The sequence below is a fragment of the Molossus molossus genome, unplaced genomic scaffold, assembly GCF_014108415.1.
Source record: "Molossus molossus isolate mMolMol1 unplaced genomic scaffold, mMolMol1.p scaffold_m16_p_20, whole genome shotgun sequence".
Taxonomy (NCBI): Eukaryota; Metazoa; Chordata; class Mammalia; order Chiroptera; family Molossidae; genus Molossus; species Molossus molossus.
The window spans coordinates 12873307-12892272 of NW_023425356.1; the positions used below are offsets into that span (position 1 = coordinate 12873307).

Genomic DNA, 18966 nt, shown 5'->3' on the forward strand with positions numbered 1-18966 from the left:
AGCCGCTGCAGGAGGACACCAGGCGCGTGTGCAGCAGCTTGGCCGGCAGACACGAGTGCTTCCCTCGTGCTCCTGGTCGCCGCAGACCTCACCTGCTGGATTAGCTGCGGCTCTCACTCGGGCGCTAGCTCCGTATCACGGCTGCCAGGTTGCTCTTGCTGGCTTTCTTGTTCCCTCCAGTCAGGCCTTTATGTTTAGGGAGATGAAGTGACCTTCCATTGTTCCGGAAAAGGTTTTATTTCAGTGGGTATTAAAATATTCTCTTCTCAGTGTGCAACACATGGTCTAACTCCTTTCTGTCTAGAGAGCAAAACTAGGGAGTGCGGGAGTGGCGAGGTGTAAACCCTTTTTCAAGGGAAGAAACCGCTGGCGCCCGTCAGTGCCAAGGTGTCGGACCTCAGCGGGGCACGCCAGGCAGCTCTGCTCGGTGGAGACTCGTTAGCTGGTGGATCACTGAGCCGTCAGTCACAGCTTTCCAGCAGCTTTTGGTTTCTTTGTTGGCCTTAACATTAGAAATGGGAAATTTCTGTCCTCCACTTAGATGGGGTGAGTAGATGCATGAGGAAGACACTTCAGTCTATGATGCAAAGGTTTCTTAGACCCTGGGCAGGTTACACCTGTCAGTTAAAAGGAAACTATAATTTTGTCTCCGTGCCCGGTCTTTGTGACTCGAAATCAGTAGAGATTTATATTTAAAAGTGGTCAAGTTTGCCTTGGCCAGTATGGTTCAGCAGTTAGAGCATCGGCCTGCAGACCGAAGGGTCTTGGGTTTAATTCTGGTCAAGGCTACATACCGGGGCTGCAGGTTTGATCTCTGGCCCCGGTTGGGGTTGTGCAGGAGACAGCCAGTTGATATGTCTCTCTTACGTCGATGTTTCTCTCTCTCTCTTCCTCTCCCTCCCTTCCACTCTCTCTAGAAAACCAATGAAAAAAATATCCTCAGGTGAGGATTAAAAAATAAATAAATAAATAAATACAATAACATAACATAAAATAAAAGTGGCCAAGTTTGGAAAGCCAGGAAGCAGGGGGTCTGTTCTGCAGTCAGGTGATGGTTATCTGCTGTGGACCTTTCTCAAGGAGGTCACACCCTTTCCTTCACTGAGAAATGTTCAAAGGTGCTCTTATCCATTCCTCCTCTCCTGATCCCCAAACTTGGCTTTCCACTGCTCACACCAATAAAACAAAACAAATGTATTCCTGCCATCACTTTGTGTACATACTGATCAACTGAAGACCTGGGTTCAAATCTTGGCTCTGCACCTCAGTAGTTCCTTTTGTGTCCTTGGGCAAATCATTTCCTCTTGCAAGGTATAATGAATAGCACCCTCCAAGGATGCAATGAGATAAGATATGTGCAACAACCAAACTCAATTATTTGTTCTTGCTACATATATTAGAGTACAGATCCATTTCAGGGAAAAGACTGTTTTAATACTTCTCTTTTTCTGTGTGTGCTAAATTTTCCTCGTGTCTGAGCAATAAGCTATCTAGTACAATATCTAGAGATGTGTACTTTGTCAAAATATATTATAAGTCAAAATATTTGCTTACATTTTAATGGAGATAATATCTAACTTTAATTGAACTTGCTATTGGCAAGTGCTTTTCACATATTAATTCATTCAATTTTCACCATACCTCCACGACAAAACTGAAGCCCAGAGAGGTGAAGTACCTGGCCAAGGCGATGCAACTTGATGAGTGAGGAATCAAACCCAGTTATCTAAATTCAGAGTCCACCCTACAGCTATCGTAGAGCACCGCCATGCACCTCGTACACCTGTTCATTTCTTGGGTACTAGTCCTCTAAGCCAGTACAACCAAGGAAATAGGGAGCAAAAAGATTTGCAAGCAGGTCATTAGATAGGGTTGGTACTACAGATGCTTTCACGCCTCGGTTCCCAGAGACACATATGCTGACTTTGGGGGAAAGACCCCCATGCATAGGTCCTGGGTTGGCACATACAGGAAGAAAGTACTTTGCAGGAAACATCATGTTGACCTCTGATCTTGCAGCCTCTCTGAAACTTTCAAAAGTGAGGGAGTTCTTAGTAGCAAGAAATAACTTTAACTCCCATTTATTATAAATATATTCTTATACGAAATCTATGGTATTTACGCTGAATACCTTTAACCTCCACCAGCTTCTGAAAAATTGCATAACCCATTTGAGCCTCATCATAAATAAGCAGATTTATATAGTTTTATTTTCCTTTGGAATCACTGTGATCCATGAGCCTTCCAAAGCCTATGCTATCCAAAGCATCAGTAATAAATCATAAATATTTATAGCACTTAATCATGAGGCAGCCCAAGAACCAAAGAAGTGCTATGTTATTCAGCATCTCGTTAAGCACCCAGCATGCTTGTGATCCAGTGGTGAGGCCTGTGAATGGTTTCTTTTGTCACCACTTGTCTTCTGGAGGAAAAAGAGATCGTTAACGCTCACATACGTTTATTTGCTTCAGCTGAAGCAGGTGTGGACCAGAGTCAATTAGACAACACCATCCCTGATGTCCTGGAAATGTGTGATTCAATAGGACAACATCCCATTACAGAAGAAAGAAGGGAGAGATGGAGGTGGGAGGGAAGAAGACAAACAATTACTGAGCCCTCCTGTGAGCTGCGCAGTAATAGTTGGAACATCACATTTACATTATTAATGACTCTATTTCATTTCCATTCCCGAATTCCCTTTGTTTTATTATTTCTGAAGGCAAAGTAAATGATCAGATATGTTACCCAGTACACAGGAAGAACTAACAATAAGATCCGCTCAAATACAGCGTGGGGGCCCCCCGAAGAGATCTCCATCACCGGCTGTGCTCAAGCAGTGGGCACCTCTGCCAGGGGTTTTGAAGAGGGGATTTCCCATCAGGAAAGATGACAGAATCACTTTTTGTAGCAGACAAAGGCAAAAGCCTCCTTTTCCTTCTCTGCAATAGAAGTCTAGAATGCCCACTTTCCCAGGTAGGGAAAGCCAGGAGCGGCCACGTGACCAGTCCTGAGCAGTGGTATATTAGCAGAAGTCTCTGTGGCGGGGTGGGGAGGCTTTTGAGGAAAGGTTTAAAAGAGACAGACCCACTGGAGCCCGCATACATTGCTGGTGGGATTGTACAACGGTGCAGCCACTTTGGAAAATAATTTGGCAGTTATCAGAAAGCTAAAACATAGAGTTACCATATAACTCGGTACTGAGCAATTCCACTCCTAGGTATATACTCAAGAGAACTGAAAACATGTTCACATAAAAACTTAGACACAGCCCTGGCTGGTGTGGCTCAGCAGTTAGAGCACCGGCCTGTGGACCAAAAGGTCTCGGGTTAGATTCCTGGTCAGGGGCACATATCTGGGTTGCAGGCTCAATCCCCGGCCCAGTTGGGGTGCGTGTGGGAGGCAACCAATCGATGTGTTTCTCTCACATCGATGTTTCTCTCTCTCCCCCAACTCCTTTCCACTCTCTCCAAAAAGCAATGGAAAAAATATCTTCAAGTGAGGATTAACACGCACACACACACACACACACACACACACACACACACACACACACATAACCTCAGACACAAATATTTATAGCAGAATTATTCATAATAGCAAAAAAGTGGAAACAACTGAAACGTCCTTACACCAATGTGTCATATCCAGGCAATGGAATATTATTCCATCACCCAAAGGAATGAAGTACTGATATTTCCATTCAGTGTCAGTGGATAAACCTTGGACATATTATGCAAAGTGAAAGCGGCCAGACACTAAAGGCCACACACTGTAAGATTCCATCTGTGTTAAATGTCCAGAGTAGGTGCAGAGATGCGCAGAGAGTGGCTGCCGGGGGCCAGGCGAGGGAGGGCACTGGGGACTGGCTGCTAATAGGCTGCGTTTCTCTTCGGGATGATGGAAATGTCCTGGAATCACACAGTGTCGATGATGGCACAACCTTGTGAATATACTAGAAACCACTGAATTATACTTTATTTATTTATTTATTTATTTATCTTTATTGATTTTAGAGAGAGAGGAAGGGAGAAGGAGAAACATCGATGAGAGAGAACATCAATTGGCCGCCTCCTGCATGCCCCCCACTGGGGATCAGGCCCACAATCTTGGCATGTGCCCTGACTGGGAATCGAACTGGCAACCTCTGCATGGGTCAGTGCTCAACCACAGAGCCACACCGGCCGGGCCAAATTACATACTTTAAAGGGGTGAATTGGATGGTATGTGAATTATATCTCAATTAAAAGAGAGAGAGAGACAGCCCTGGCCGGTGGCTCAGCTGGTTGGAGCGTCACCCAGTACACCAAAAGGATTGTGGGATCGATTCCTGGTCAGGGCACATCCCTAGGTTTCAGGTTCAATCCCTGGTCTGGGTGAGTTCGGGAGACAACCCATCAATGTTTCCTTCTGTCTCTGTGTTTCTCTTTCCCACCCTTCCTCTCTTTCTAAAATCAATAAAAACATATCTTCGAGTGAGGATAATCAAAGAAAGAAAAAAGAAACAGACTCAGTGGGCTGGCAGGAAGGCCTTTTTCCTGTTGCCCTCATCACCCTTCCCTTCCTTCCCGGAAGCAGACGCAAGGTCTGCGGTCAGGCGCCATGCTGTGACAGTGGAGACCGAGGCCACCTGCTAGAGGATGGACAGAGTTGTCAGGACCCTCTGAACCTCATCCTTGTTTAAGCTGTTGTTTGTCAGGTCTCCTGGGGCTGGTCGCTGAATGCAACCCTCGCCAATATACCCCTCAACTTCAGACTAAATGAAAAGAAATTTCTGTTGAAATGGAAAAGAACCGAGTTATGAAATGCGGTACCTGGAGAGATGTAGAAAAATAGCTTTTCAGAGGTGCAATTTAAAGAGGATTTCCCATTTTATACAGATGTCTAGTCCTTGTGCTCTAACAAAAAGTGGTTTCAAGTTTAAGATCATGAAGCTGCATTATGATACAAAATAATGAAAAGTGAAATATGTGTTTAAGGTGTCTTTAAGGGAAATACAATAAATATGAGTAATTTCCATTATAACTGTTCCATTAAAACATGTTATGCCGTCAAAGATGAAGAGTCTATTTTTGGATAGTTTCCAAAATGCCTGAAAGGAAAACTCATAATGGTAAATCCTTGTTATGTATCTAGATAAGACTGAAGACATTTAAAAACAATTTGTTAGCCATAATTTGAGTACGAGAGGAGCCATTATGAGTGAAGACAGGAAAAAAATATGCTGACATTTATAGTCTCCTCTGAGAGATTAGCATGTCCCAGTGCCATTTGAAGCCCAACTTTCTGAAATCTATACTCATTAATTCACCATCTAGTTTCACATGCTTTTATTGAATAGACAGACATCTTCACATCCCTGTTACTGATTTTCTGCCTTGTCCCAAGGTTATCAAATTCTAGGATTCTGAATTTTAAAATCGTTGACAAAAAGAACATGCTGTGTTTAGAGTTACTTGAGTTTGGCTTCAACAAACTGAAGTAAAGTTTGATTCCTGGGCACGATCAATCCCAGACATAAGTCATGTGAAAAAAGGGCAATCCCCATATTTTGCACTCATCAGGCATTTTAAACTACCATAGATTTTGTTCAAAGACTGAAAAATCAAATTAACCACATCATTTCCTGAGAAAATAATTGACAATTAAACCATGAATTAAAACAATGCAGGGGAATTCAACAGCAACATGAATTCAGACATGATAGACAGACCAAGAAACTTATAATTCCCTCAGTCAAAGTTTGGGGAAGAGAGAGAAGGAGACAAAATATGATAATTTGGTTAATGCCCCCAAATTTCTGTTTGGTTTAGGCCCAGTCTTAGGGTAGGTTTTTATGGTAGTGTAGACGGCTCACAACCTGAGAATCTGGGAGGGTCTCCGCAGGTCCTGTCTGGCGGTGCCTGCGGTTCAGCTATGCTCGTCTGGTTTCAAACTCAATAGGTGTGTCATCTCCTGGTGCACAGAGCCAACAAGAATGTGTGAAAGCCCTTTGGAAAGTCTCAGAAATTATAGAAATTTAAGGAATTGTGACGATAATGGCGTTACAAATATTTTATATCTCATTATTATTCTTCCTACTGCTGTGGGCGTGTCAGCTCCAAAACCACTGCAACTTCTTTGGATATGTGCTCAGCAGAGGGGCCACAGTTGATATAAAACTGTAAAACTGTGGCTAATCATTTTTCAGGGACTAATAAGAAGTTTTAAAGAACCTAAAGCTTCTACCCTATTGCTTCCTTTGATTGAAATGATATGTCCACTCATTATATCACGCTGTAGCTTATTGCCTAAGGGCTGTGTGCACAGTTAGCTGACAGGGGTCCTCAGAGGTCAGGGGACAATATGACCAACTTGGGGGCTGACTGTTTTCATTGGCTTCCCGAAGAGAGAGAAATGCTGTGTCCCAGGCAGAAGAGCAGGGTTCACCATTTCTGGAAACATGAGTCTACTTCCTAAGTATAGGTAGATGACATATGGAATTCCTCCAAGGCTTGAAATACTTTTTCGGGAGGAAAAGAGAAAATAAATATGTTTAGCTCTAAAGGAGTTTTTGCTGAAGAAAATAATCACAATAATTAGTCCTTGCATCAAAAATGTATTGTGGAGAGTTGCTCAGCTGGAACAATTTCTATTCTCCACCCCACTGACCTTTTAAGAAGCTTCAATTTGTAGATAAATTTCATGTTCATCCCCCACACCACAGCCCCCAGTACTTTCAAGGGATCCATTGTGATGCATGTTTCGGTGCTGAGATAAGTTTATAAATAAACACAGGTGTGATAACAGGAACGGCATTAGATATACATCTAAAGGCTTCAGCTACCTTAAAATAGCACATTTCCGTCACATACTCTTTTCTTTTAAATCCTCACCCACGGATATTTTTTCCATTGATTTTTAGAGAGTGGAAGGGAGGGAGGGAGGGAGAGAGAGAGAGAGAGAGAGAGAGAGAGAGAGAGAGAGAGAAACATCGGACACATCGATTGGTTGCCTCCCAAATGACTTTGACCGTCTGGTATCAAACCTGCAACCCAGGTACACACTCTTGATGGGCACTCAAACCCGAGACCCTTTGGTTGGTGGGCTGACGCTCTAACCACTGAGTAACCGGCCAGGGCCCCTTTCATACTCGCTAATGAGTAAAATAGGTTTGTGTGTGTGTTATAATTTTTTGTGTGATTTGTTTTTAGCTTTTCTAAGCAGCAGTGGTTTTGTAAAGAAGATTCTCTGGGGACTCAGTCTGTGCCTCATTCATGCCTGGAAAGCCAGTAACTTGCAGCTTGTGGCAGGAGTGGGGATCTGATCTCTGTGGGACGGAAGGACTGAACGTTGTCCTTTCACGTGTGTGTGTGTGTGTGTGTGTGTGTGTGTGTGTCCCCGCCGGCCTCACACAGCCTGAGCATCCTAAGGGGAAGCAGAGGACTTCCTCTCCCTCCGGTGGAAATGCCACTGAAGTCATAGTAGCATCAAGGGTGATCATGGCTACTTTAATGATAAGTTGAATTTTAATATTTTAAAGAAATCAGCCCAATGTTAAGGTTATTAAGATGTCAGGCCACGTGAAGGGCACAACTGCTATGAACTTCCGAAAGGAGCCGCCTTTTTAGAAGAAAGGACCACCTTTGGCAAGGGTCACATGGCTTCCATGTTCTTTTTCCCATTAGTTATGGGATGTTATTATTCTTGTGTTTGTTATGACCCCCCGCCCACCTCATCCCCCTGCTTCGTTAAATTCTAAAGAATTAGTCAACTCTTCTTCCTTCACAAGCTATTGGGAAACATCAAAAGCTCACAGGGTGTGACATAGAAAGTGATTTCCCTAATATGCTGGCTTCAAAGGAACTTGAAATCTCAGACTGTGAGATGCAGCCCAGCGTCAATCCACCAAAGCACCATTTAGTGGTCTGCTCGGGTTTGTTTTGCTAGGTCTTTAATAAGCAGTCAAGTAGCATTCTGAGAAACACATTCCTCCATGCTATTACTCTCATCTTTCTGCGAAGGTGTCATGTTTTATAACGCGAGACCCAGCGAGCCTACCATTTTCACTTACGTCTGCCAGCATCTCTCCTCTCTAGCCCATCCCGGCTCCCCGAGGACGCCTGCCTGGAGAGGCAGATGGTCCTCCCAGCCCGATCCCTGCTGGGCGCACAGGGGTGTGACCACCCTCCTCCCCAACCCTGTATTCTTTCTTACTCCTTGAAAGAAGAAAGAAGAGGCAGCAAAGTGAAACAGCTGCGACAAATCCCACTTTGAGTATGTAGGCTGCTGGGGCGGCTTCAAAGGGAGGGAGTCCACTCCTAACACCTCGCCTAGGGCCGTGAGGCACGTGCGCCCCCGTTTCCCGGGGCCACGCTCCGTCGGGCATACCCTCTCAGGCACGCGTGCGTGGCCCAGGATGTGTGTCTGCGTGGGGGAGCGGGAGAACGGCGACAGCCTCTCTCCAACAGCTCAGCTCTCATACGAGTGTCAAGTCTCCTAGCTGGAAAATTTCAGTCATTACATTGGTCAAGGTCCTTTATGCAAAACCTCCGTGAAAATGAGCTTCAGAGCTCAGTGTCAGAAAATGGTTGTTTTTCCTCAATAATTGGCCTTGTTTGCTTCTTTTAGAAAAAAAGAAGCTACATAATTCATCATATTTTCCTCTTTGCTTTGGTTACTGGGAAGCTAAATATTTGCATGCAAACACTATCGCTTTCTTCTTCCACGGTCTTGCTGAAATACAATTTTCACCTCTCCTCCCCTTGCCTTTACTCCAACTAAATGCAGTGGACCCGAATCCTATTTGAAACCAAATTTTGCAAAGTTTATAATAAATAAACTAAGAACAACAGTAACCATTCATATGAAATGTTCTATAATATTTGATCTGTGTGGTTTGCAGTACAGACTTCTTACCTTTTTCATAATTTCTGCCCTATGCTCTCCCAGCCTTTCACCCCAGACAGCCCCCCCCCCCCCCCCCGCCCTTTAAACTTCAACAAATCAGAAGGGGAATCAGTGCTCCTTTGGGGCACAGGATTCAGAAGGGTCGCTTAGTGGGAAATTTGGAGAGAACCAGTTGATCATAAAGGAGTGCTTGCTTTTCTACCTTCTTTTTCTTGTTTTTTTTATTTATTTTTATTTTTTTATTTTATCCTCACCCAAGGACATTTTTCCATTTTTTGTACAGATAGAGTGGGAGGGAGGGAGAGGAAGAGAGAGAGAGAGAAACATCGATGTGAAAGGGACACATTGAGTGGCTGCCACCCGCACGACCAACCAGGGCCGGGGACAAAATGCAACCGAGGTATATGCCCTTAGCGGGAACCAAACCCGGGTCTCTCCGGACCGCAGGCCGACGCTCTAACCGCTGAGCCAAACCGGCCAGGGCCTTTTTCTTGTTTTAATTTACTAGATAGAAAGCACATTTGCCTCATTAAAATTGGTATCAAACATGTTACAGATTGTTTTTCTGCATTTAAATTTGAACTCTACTTCTCAAAATTGGGCATTTGGGGCTATCTGCCACAAGCCTCATGCTATAAGTCCCTGATTATCAGGGGCTTTCTAGATGCCAAATATTCTGATTCTTTTCTATGAAAAAAAGTCCCAGAAATCCCTGCTAATTTGATGTCCACAATATGTCTCACAAAATATCTCATATACTAGGTCATAGGACAACAATCCCAGGTCAAACTGGATATTCTCATTTGGAGTTTAGAGAACGTGGCCACCAGAACCCCAAGTTTTCAAAGAGGCATAATTAGAGGAGTCTGGGTAATGCAAATTGCTGTAAGAAAATGGCTATAATACTCCTGATTGGTTTGGCTCAGCGGTTAGAGCGTCAGCCTGTGGTCCAAGGAGGCACAGGTTTGATTCTGGTCAAGGGCACGTACCTCGGTTGCAGTTCGGTCCCCAGCCCTGGTTATGGTTGTGAGGGAGGCAACCAATCAATGTTTCTGTCTCGCATCGATGTTTCTCTGTCTCTCCCCGCCCACCACTCTATCTGAAGATAAATGGAAGAATATCCTTGGGTGAGGATTAAAAAAAAGAAAATGGCTATGACTGGCTGCAGGGTCTCCTATATTTGTAATGAAATCTTGGTATTCGTAATTATCAACTCCTAATATTTCTTCCCAAGACCATTATTGGACAATGATCACATTCTTCCCCAGACACAGAATCATTCCAAGGAAGGCTGGGGTCCAATATAAGAAAGGTATTTTCTAATGATAATAATTCTCTTGTGCTACTCATCCATAAAAGTCTATTCACAATTATGATCTTAGAATAATTTGTTCTCGCAAGTCTATCAGTTGGTATATATAGGTATATTACTATTTCCATTTTATAGATGGACAAAACAGAAGCGCAGAGATGTCCAGTGGCCTGTCCCATGCTCTGCCTCTCCTATGAAAAAAAGTATAAAATTGCATTTGTGCTCTCTCTCACTATGCTTCCGTAAAGGTTAGCTCGATTAATCTGCCTTGAGCAACACACAGGCACTGATAAGTATGGGTGTGTGCACATAAATAAACACTCACATCCAAATAGCTATTAGCCTAGGTATATTTGAAGAAGGCTACTCTAGGAAGAATTTTCAAAGCAAAGCTCTAGAAGTAAAGGCTTTTATGCAACAATCCTATTAATATTCTACAAAAGTATTTAAAATTGATCAGGTCACTGTAACATACCACTACAGATACAGAGACAACTAATAATTCTGCAGTGCTTATGACTGCCCAAGTGAAGCACCCGAGCAATTTCTGAGTAAAACAGTGAACATTGTTTTAGGATTTCCATGTAATCATTAATATATCTACACAAAGAAACACGACATAGCAGGTTCTGAATTTTGTTGTCTGAATTATCTGAATAATTATCTCTAAATTAATTTTGTGTGTGTGTATAAGATAGATGTAGAATAAAAAGTGATTTGAAGAATTTCCATTTTAAAAATCCCTTCCTCTGCCCTGGCCAGTTTTGCTCAGCGGTTAGAGCGTCAGCCTGCAGTCCAGAGAGACCCGGGTTTGGTTCCCCCTAAGGGCACGTATCTTGGTTGCAGTTTGTCCCGGGCCCTGGTTGGATCGTGTGGGTGGCAACCACTCGGTGTGTCCCTTTCACGTCGATGTTTCTCTCTCTCTCTCTCCCTCCCACTCTATCTGAACAAAAAATGGAAAAATGTCCTCGGGTGAGGATAAATAAAATAAATAAATAAAAAGTCCCTTCCTCATAATGATCCTAATAATGACTTTTTCCCCTCCAGAATAAAAGAGCATCTGATGTTTTCGTTAGTGGAGGCCAAGGGGAGAGGAGAAAACTGCTTTCTGGAAAGTCAGCAGCGGTGGCTTTGGCTCATGGTGAGTATCAATAAGAATCAGTGAAACATGCTGGGCCAGTGTGGCTCAGTGGTTGAGCATCAACCCATGAACCAAGAGGTTGCCGGTTCGATTCCCAGTCAGGGCACATGCCCAGGTTGTGGGCCCAATGCCCAGTGGGGGGCATGCAGGAGGCAGCCAATCGATGTTCTCGCTCATTAATGTTTCTATTTCCCTCTCTACAATCAATAAAGAGAATTTTTTTTTTAAAGAGTCTGTGAAACGTGAAACATACTGCCCTCTCCTTGCCCCTGGCTCTCACTCCTCATTTTCAGGATCTTGAAACTACTGTTTAAGGAACCCTTCCCTTTCTTCAAAAAGTTCCTTTCGAGAATGTCAGCTTGGGCTCAGCCCTGTTCTTCCAATGCCCTGTGAGATGATGAAGCTCTTGTTGCATTTTTTGTTTGTTTGTTTAGTTAGTTTGTTTTTTTAAATAATTAAGATTAGTTTGTATCTTGTGCAAACATTCTTCGCATTCATTAAAAGAAGTGTAACTGACTGTGCCGGCATGGAATGTCTCCTCTCCCCAAAGGCAGGACCTGTTTGCCTCTTCAGAAGCCGGGGAGCTGAGTCAGCCTCTCCGGGCTGGTGAGGTACTTGTTTCCTTTGCTTTTGGCCCAGGTCTATTGCCAGGAGCAAGATCATCTTCCGACTTCAGTTTGTCCTTAATGCTACATATCACTTATTAAAATTATCAAGGTGATTCTACTAAGCAGCTACTAAGCTACCTCATAGATATTCCAATAATAGACTTTTTCTCTAGAGAGAAATATGAGTATTAATTACCCTTGGGACCTTAGAGAACAGCCCCCCCCCCCCCCCCCAAGTAAGGATGCCCTCTATACTTGATCTCCTAAACAAGATAAAATCTTGGGGAAAGTGCTGGGTGGTTATACTTAGGTAATAGAAAGACATTTGAGAGGTAGGAAACAAGCTTAATTGAGTAACTAGATAGGACAGACAACATAAAAGGGTTAAGTGAACAATCACATGTAGACTTGTAGAAAGTCTGGAAGGGAGGAAACCTCTAGATCAAGGGTCAGCAAATTTCTTCTGGAAAAGGTTAGACAATAAATATTTTAGGTTTGTGGGCCACACAGTCTTTGTTGCAACTATTCAACTCACAGAAGCAACCATGGACAATGATGAATATGATTGTATTCCAATAAAACTTTATTTATAAAAACAGGCAGTGGGCCATAGATTGCAGACACCTGTTCTAGACGAAACTCCTCCCAATGCAAAAACCTCTTTTGTAGCACCCAGACCATTCTATATTTAGACAGCTCTAGTACCTGGAGGTTTTTCACACACTGTGTCTCTCTGAAACTCCCACCCACTGCTACCATCACCATCCGCGACCTGGACCATGGCAGTAGCTTCTGACTAATCTCCCTGGTTTTTTGCCCTTTCTACAACCTATTTTCTTCCCAGCAGCCACTTAATAATTTTTATAAAATATAAGTCAAATCATGTCATTTTTTAGCTCTAGGACCTTTGATGGTTACCCATACATTTAGAATAAGTCAAGATGCCTTACCTTGGCCCATAAGGCCCTTAATACCTGGTTCATGATCACGTCTCCAAACATTTCCGACTACTCACTGATCTTTGGCCACACTAGCTTCTCAATGCTTTCCAAATATGCGTGTGCATTTCCACCTCAGGGCCTTTGCACTTGTTTTGATTTCTTCCTGCAATTTCTTCTCCCATCTGCAGGGCTTGCTCCCTCCCTTCATTCAGGTCTCTGCTCAAATGTCCCATCATCAGAGATGATGATAAAGCCTCTCCCACTGCTTTGTCAGTCATGCTTTGTGCTTTATTTATTTATTTTTTAAAACTTATCTTTCTTGTTGAATGTATTACAGATGTCCCCCTTCCCCCCCCGACTGACCCCCTCCTCCCCAAACCTAACCCCCTCCTGCTTTCCCCACACTATTGTCTGTGTCCATTGGTTTATCTCTACCCGCCCTCCCTCTCCCTTTCCCTTTAAAGTTCATCAGTCTAACAACCAATTTGTACTTCCTAATCCCTTCATCTTTTTCACCAAACTCCCCTCCGTCTGGCAACCAACAAAAAGTTCTCTGTATCTATGAGTCTGTTTCTGTTCTGCTTGCTCATTTTGTTTGTACATTCAACTGTTGATAGATATGTATTTATTGCCATTTTATTGTTCATACTTTTTTTTTTTATCCTCACCCGAGGACATTTTTCCACTTTTTATTCAGATAGAGCAGGAGGAAGAGAGAGGAAGAGAGAGAGAGAAACATCGACATGAAAGGGACATTGAGTGGCCGCCACCCGCACCACCCAACCAGGGCCAGGGACAACCTCAGCCAAGGTACACACCCTTAGGGGGAACCGAACTCGGGTCTCTCCGGACCACAGGCTGACGCTCTAACCACTGAGTCAAACCAGCCAGGGCTGTTCATACTTTTTAATCTTCTTCCTCAAGAAGACACATCAACATTTCATATAATACTGGTTTGGTGGTGATGAACTCCTTTAGCTTTTTCTTGTCTGGGAAAATCTTTATATGGCCATTGATTCTAAATGATAGCTTTGCAGGATAGAGTAATCTTGGTTGTAGGTTGTTACTTTTCATCACTTTAAATATTTCTTGCCACTCCCTCCTGGCCTGCCAAGTTTTTTTTTGAGAAATCGACTGACAGCCTTATGGGAGCTATGTAGTAGATAACTAACTTCTTTTCTCTTGCTGCTTTTAAGAATCTCTCTTTGGCCCTGGCCAGTTTGGCTCAGCAGTTAGAGCATTGGCCTGCGGTCCAGAGAGACCCGGGTTTGGTTCCCGCTAAGGGCGCGTACCTTGGTTGCAGTTTGTCCCCGGCCCTGGTTGGTCGTGTGGGTGGCAGCCACTCGATGTGTTTTTTTCATGTCGATGTTTCTCTCTCTCTCTCTTCCTCTCTCTCCCTCCCATTCTATCTGAACAAGAAATGAAAAAATGTCCTCGGGTGAGGATAAAAAAAAAAAGAATCTCTGTCTTTAACATTTTGCAATTTGATGATGATGTGTCTTGGTGTGGACCTCTTTGGGTTCATCTTATTTGGGACTCTCTGTGCTTCCCGGACTCGTATGTCTGTTTCCTTCACCAAGTTAGGGAAGTTTTCTGTCATTATTTTTTCAAATAGGTTTTCAATTTCTTGCCCTCTCTCTTCTCTTTCTGGTACTCCTATTATGCAAATATTGGTATGCTTGAAGTTGTCCCAGAGACTCCTTACACTATCCTCATTTTTTGGATTCTTTTTTCTTATTGCTTTCTGATTGGGTGTTTTTTGCTTATATTCCAAATTGATAGTTTGCTTCTTGGCTTCACCTACTCTACTATTGATTCCCTGTAAATTATTTTTTATTTCAGTTAATGCCTCCTTCATTTCTGATTGGTCCTTTATTATGCTCTTGAGGCCCTCAATAAGTTCACTGAAGTTCTCACTAAGTTCATTGAGCATCCTTATACCCAGTGTTTTGAACTCTGCATCTGTTGGATTGCTTATCTCCATGTCATTTAGTTCTTTTACTGGAGTTCTGTTCTGTTCTTTCATTTGGGACATGTTTCTTTGTCTTCTAATTTTGGCTGCCTCCCTGTGTTTGTTTCTATGTATTAGGTAGAGCTGCTATATCTCCTAGGCTTTCTAGGGTGGCTTGTTGTAGTAGGTGTCTTGTAGGGTCCAGTGGCACAGCCTCCCTGATCACCCCAGCTGGGCCCTCAAGATGCACCCCTCATGTGAACTTTACACCTTTCTGTTGTAATTGAGTCTTGATTGCTGTTGGCACACCAATGGGAGGGATTTACTCACGCTGATCAGCTGCAAGGATTGGCTGTGCCCACTAACCATAGACCTCTGACTGCCTTGGAAGATCAGCTGTAGAGGGGACTAACAAAGAGAGCAAGGCTTACTTCAGCTGGGCTATGGTACCCACTAAGCCCATTTTTTGAGTGTGTCACTTGTGGAGGTGGTTGGATGGTGGTGCTTCAATGTGATCTGAAGCTGTCCAGTGGGTGTGCTGGCTCTGGGGCAAGGTCAGTCACTGCCTGTGTTGTATCCGGGGCCACAGGCATGAGCTACAAAGTGATCTGCAGATGGCTGCTTCTTGTGCTGGGCTTGGAGGTGCCCAGGAGAAGCCAAGTTGTGAACCAAGGCTGGCTGCTTCTAGTGCCAGGCCTGGGGCCACTTAGCGAGAAGTATGGGGCTTGCTGAGACCAGATGCTGCTTGTTTGAGAGAATTTAGGAAAGTCTGAAGCAGGAGCCAATACAAGTCAATCCTAAGGTAGAGCCACTGGGAATAGCTTGGGTGGGCCTGAAAGTTGAGTGGGCAGGGAGGGGCCTCAGGGAGTCACCAGGGCGGGGCTACCAGTGTGAGCCAGGTTGCTGGAGTCCCAGATATGGTGGCTGTCTGCTGCCCGGGAAGGGCTCACCAGAGGAACAACGGCCTCCACCAGCACGTCTGTCCAGGAGAAGGCTGCCTCTCCAGTCCTCACCCCAATGCCAAACAACTCAGTTCTTCCCTGTATGTCTCTGGTGCCTTTCAAACTGCCTCCCCTACCTGAAGCTCTGAGGGAGTGAGTCTGAGTAAGTCCGTGTGTGGGCCCTTTAAGAGGAGCTGCCTGGGGCTCCCACAGCCTCAGCCTCCCTGAGCCTCAGTTCCTGCTGGTTTTTCCAGCCAGAAGTGATGGGGATTCTCTTCCTGGCACTGGAACCCTGAGCGGGGCGCCTGGTGTGGGACAGGGACCCCTCAGTCCTCAGGGAGGACCTTCCCAGCCCAGGTGTCCTCCTGATTTTTATCCGCCACACGTGGGTGTGGGACCAGCCCGTCTGCCTCTGCCCCTCCTACCAGTCTCGATGTGGCTGCTGCTTTAATTCCGTAGTTGTAGGACTTCCATTCAGCTTGATTTTGGTTGTTCTATAGTTTAGTTGTAATTTTTTTTTTAATCTTTACTGTTGAATGTAGAATGTATTACATAGGTTCCTCATTTTTCCCCCATTGACCCCCTCCTCCCCACTCCTGCCCCCCTCCCGCCTTTTCCCACACTATTGTCTGTGTCCATTGGTTATGCATATAAGTTCTTTGGTTTATTTCTTCCCACCCCCCAACCCCTTTCCCTTTGAGGTTTGTCAGTCTAGCAATGATTTTGTACTTCTTAATCCCTTCACCTTTTTCACCCATTCTCCCAACCCCCCTTCCATCTGGCAACCAACAAAATGTTCTCTGTATCTATGAGAATGTGTCTGTTCTACCTGTTCATTTTGTTTGTAGATTCCATTGTTGATAGATATGTATTCATTGCCATTTTGTTTGTTCATATATTTTATCTTTTTCTTCAAAAAGACCCTTCATCATTTCATATAATGGTTTGGTGGTGATGAACTCCTTTAACGTTTTCTTGTCTGGGAAACTCTTTATATGGCCATCGATTCTAAATGACAGCTTTGCAGGATAGAGTAATCTTGGTTGTAGGTTCTTGCTTTTCATCACTCTGAATATTTCTTGCCACTCCTTTCTGACCTGCAAAGTTTCTTTGGAGAAATCAGCTGACAGCCTTATGGGAACTCCCTTGTAGGTAACTAGCTGCCTTTCTCTTGCTGCTTTTAAGATTCTCACTTTGTCTTGAACCTTTTGCATTTTGATGATGATGTGTCTTGGTGTGGGCCTCTTGGGGTTCATCTTACTTGGGACTCTCTGTGCTTCCTGGACTTGTATGTCTGTTTCCTTCACCAAGTTAGGAAAGTTTTCTGCCATTATTGTTTCAAACAGGTTTTCGATTTCTTGTTCTCGCTCTTCTCCTTCTGGCACCCCCAAGATGCGAATGTTGGCACGCTTGAAGTTGTCCCAGAGGCTCCTTACACTATCCTCATTTTTTTGGATTCTTTTTTCTCTTTGCTGTTCTGATTGGGCGTTTTTTGCTTCCTTATATTCCAAATCAATGGTTTGCTTTTTAGATTTACGTACTCTACTATTGAATCTGTGTAAATTATTCTTTATTTCAGTTAATGCCTCCTTCATTTCTGACTGTGCATCCATCATTTCTGACTGGTCCTTTTTTATGCTCTTGAGGCCCTCACTAAGTTCACTGAGGTTCTCACTAAGTTCATTGAACATCCTTATAGGCAGTCTTTTGAACTCAGCATCTGTTAGGTTGCTTATCTCCATTTCACTTACTTCTTTTCTTGGGGTTTTGTTCTGTTCTTTCATTTGGGACCTGTTTCTTTGTCTCCTCATTTTGGCTGCCTCCCTGTGTTTGTTTCTATGTATTACTTAACGAGCGGTATAGGGCTAGCTGAAACCATATGCTGCTTGTTTGAAAGAATTTAGGAAAAACCTGAAGCAGGATCCAAGAAAGGCCAATCCTATGGTTAAGCAAGTGGCAACAGCTTGGGTGGGCTTGAAAGTTGGGTGGGGTGGGGCGGGGCCTCAGGGAGTCACCAGGGCGGGGCTACCAGTGTGAGCCAGGTTGCTGGAGTCCCAGATATGGCTTCTGTCTGCCACCCCAGGGAAGGGCTCACCAAAGGAACAAAGGCCTCTTACAGCATGTGTTTGTCCTCGAGAAAGCCCCCTCTCCAGTCCTCGCTTCAGTGCCAAGCAGCTCAGTTCTTCCCTGTATGTCTCTGGTGCCCCTCGAGCTGCCTCCCCTCCAAGCTTAGAGGGAGAGAGTCCAACAGGTCCGTGCGTGGGCCCTTTAGGGAGCTGCCTGGGGCTCCAGCCGCTTTAGCTTCCCTGAGCCTCAGTTCCCACTGGTTTTTCCAGCCAGAAGTGATGGGGACTCTCTTCCTGGCACTGGAACCCTAAGCGGGGCGCCTGGTGTGAGACGGGGACCCCTCAGTCCTCAGGAAGGACCTTCCCAGCTGAGGTGTCCTCCTGATTTTTATCCGCCACATGTGGGTGTGGGACCAGCCCCTCATACCGCCGCCCCTCCTACCAGTCTCCATGTGGCTGCTGCTTTAATTCCGTAGTTGTAGGACTTGCATTCAGCCTGATTTCAGGCGGCTTTAAAAAATGGTTGTTCTGTAGTTTAGTTACAACTTTGATGTGGTTGTGGGAGCATGTACACTGCCCTCTTGACCGGAAGTCTCAGTGTAGTTGTAATTTTGATGTGTTTGTGGGAGGAGGTGATACCGTGTTTACCTACCTGCCATCTTGACCAGAAGTCACTTTGTTTTATTTTTAACCCTTGTTTTATTTTATTTCAGAGCACCTTACACTACCTAATATCTTATTCTAAAAACGTGTATGAATCTTTTTATAATTGCTCTCCACTGCAGGTCAGTTTCACACTAGCAGGATGTATGTGCCTTGTTCACTATGACATCCCCAATGCTTAGACCAGTGACTGGTACGTAGCCGATATTCACTAAATATTTGTTGAATACATGATGAATGTAGCTTTGCCCTCTGCAGTTTCCAAAAATTCATATGACCCACATTTACACATGAAGGCCAGCTCTACCTTCCCCCAAATCTTTTAGTGTCTGAGACTATGTGGCTTTCACAGCTGTGACACTTTGTATTATTCCCTTAGGTCCAACAACTGATCATGCTCCTCAAGTTCTGACTTTGGCTCTTGCCTGCACCTGCCCATCAGATAATATAAATCTGC

The 18966-nt window shown here is 44.2% G+C and overlaps 1 pseudogene; it reads right to left on the minus strand.

Annotated features, from left to right (window-relative positions):
• The window catches only part of LOC118637651, a 63385-nt pseudogene extending 50437 nt beyond the window's left edge, over positions 1-12948 (minus strand).
• Between the last annotated feature and the right edge of the window lie 6018 nt (positions 12949-18966).